This window comes from Alligator sinensis, unplaced genomic scaffold (assembly GCF_000455745.1).
Source record: "Alligator sinensis unplaced genomic scaffold, ASM45574v1 scaffold1616_1, whole genome shotgun sequence".
NCBI lineage: Eukaryota > Metazoa > Chordata > Crocodylia > Alligatoridae > Alligator > Alligator sinensis.
The window spans coordinates 41,223-43,275 of record NW_005843602.1 but is presented as its reverse complement, the minus strand read 5'-3'; the positions used below and the strand labels follow the sequence as shown (position 1 = coordinate 43,275).

Sequence of the window (2,053 nt, the reverse complement as noted above, 5' to 3'; positions counted from 1 at the left end):
CCTGGCCATGATCTTATTAGCCACATACTTTTTCCTCAACCAATTGGCCTTCATAGACATCTGTCAGATGCTAATTTTGGTCCCCAAAATCTTAGCAGACTTCCTGACCCAGGCACCCCCATTTCTCCAGTTGGATGTGGGACACAAATTTTTCTCACGCTGACAATGGGTGTATCAGAGTGCCTCCGTCTGGCAGTCATGGATTATGACAGATACCTAGCTGTTACTAACCCCTTGCTGTACCCATCATGAGCAGGAAAATCTGCTTTTTCTAGCAGCTTGGATATAGATGGGAGCATCTGTAAATGCCTTGATTTAATCAGTGTTTACCCTGACTCTCCCTTATTGTGGCTCAGAAGAGACTGACCACTTCTTCTGTGAGGTCCCAGCTCTGCTAAAATTGTCCTGCTCTGACACCTCTCAGTATGAGACTGGTGTTTGTGAGTGGTATTGTCCTGCTCCTCATCCTTTCTTCCATTACACTAGCCTCTTGTGCCTTTATCTTCTTTAGGGTCCTGAGGATGAACTCAACCAGAGGACAGCACAAAGCTCTGGCCACCTGCTCCTCCCACCTGGCTGTGGTTTGCATGTTTTACGGGGCAGCCATCTTCATGTACATGAGACCCAGCTCCTACCACTCCCCAGAGCAAGCAAGATTGTGTCTGTCTTTTACACCATTGCCACCCCAGTACTGAATCCACTCCTCTACTGCCTGAGAAACAGAGATGTCCTACGAGCCCCAAGAAATCTGATTTGGAAATGCAGATCCTTCCAGGAATATTGACAGGAACTATAGTTTATTATGAGCTGTGACTCACTAAAGTGAGAAAACTGGAACATTTAGAAGGCAGTTAAATTATTTTAATCACTTAGTTAATCTCCTTCTGAGAATCATGGGTGTTTGGACTCCTAAATGCTTGGAAAAAAGGTTTGATGAACACCTCTCCCAGCTCTCTAGTGTTCTCCTGTTACAGGAAATTTAACTAAGTTATTGCATACATGAAGACTAGTTGGGGGATTGATACTTTGTGGTTCCTTTATGCTGACCCTCTGCAGAAAGCCTCCTGCAAGAAATAGTTCTAGTGGCACGGCAACAAAAATTATCCGGAGCCTGAGAGCAAAGACTTATATGGAAAGGTTTAAATTACTGGGAATATTTAGCCTGAAGAAGAAAAGACTGCCAGGAGGTTTTGATAACAGTCTTCAAGTACCTGAAGGGAGATCTAGAAATGATAGCAATGGGCTTTTCTCTGTGCGTATTGGGGACCAGACTAGCAAAAATAGTCTCAAGGTGCAGCAGGGGTACTTTAGACTGGAGATTAGGGGGAACTAGCTGATTTTGGGCCTGGCTGGGGATTGAATCAGATTACCTAAAAAAGCTGAGGAGTCTCCATGCTTGGAAATGTTTGAGAGCAGGTGAGATGGACACTTGACTGGAGAGACTTGGTTAGGGATGATCTTGCTTTGAGCAGGGAGCTGGACTAGATATACCCTTGGGAGGTCCCTTCCACGCCTACTTCCCTATGATCCTATGAGTGTAAGCGCTTAGATACAGGTCTTTGCAACAACTACTTTTAAGAGCGAAGCGCTGTATTTCAGGGTTGATTCTTGTCTCAGCTGTTTGTTCACCACTTTCACTCCATTGAGGCCAATGGTGCAACACGTGGTTTTTACAGGAGAAAAGAAAAGCTGTGGTTTAATCTAACCTTTTCTCTTCAGCAACCTTACTAATGAAAAACAGCTGTTCCCCAAGTATCTCTCTAAGGCTTGTGTAAAATAAATTGATCACATTTATGGAAGACATAACAGAAAAGGGAAATGGGAAGAAACAAGAAACTCCCTAGCTTTAAAGCCATGGTGAGCCAGTGCAGGAGTAAATGAAAACAATACGGTATCAAATGTTTCTTTCTTTGTGACTGGAAGAAATGGAAGTGACCAGCAGACAGGGTATAAGGAATGCAGGCCAGTTGTCAGATAAGGAATTTATCATTAAACATAGCTAAGATGTGGAAAAATGAATGAGCCAATAGCAATAATATTTCTTTCACCTCTC

At 43.4% G+C, this 2,053-nt stretch overlaps 1 pseudogene; it reads left to right on the top strand.

Annotated features, from left to right (window-relative positions):
• LOC102382708 overlaps nt 1–784 on the top strand; it is a 2,299-nt pseudogene extending 1,515 nt beyond the window's left edge.
• The last annotated feature ends 1,269 nt before the right edge of the window (nt 785–2,053 follow it).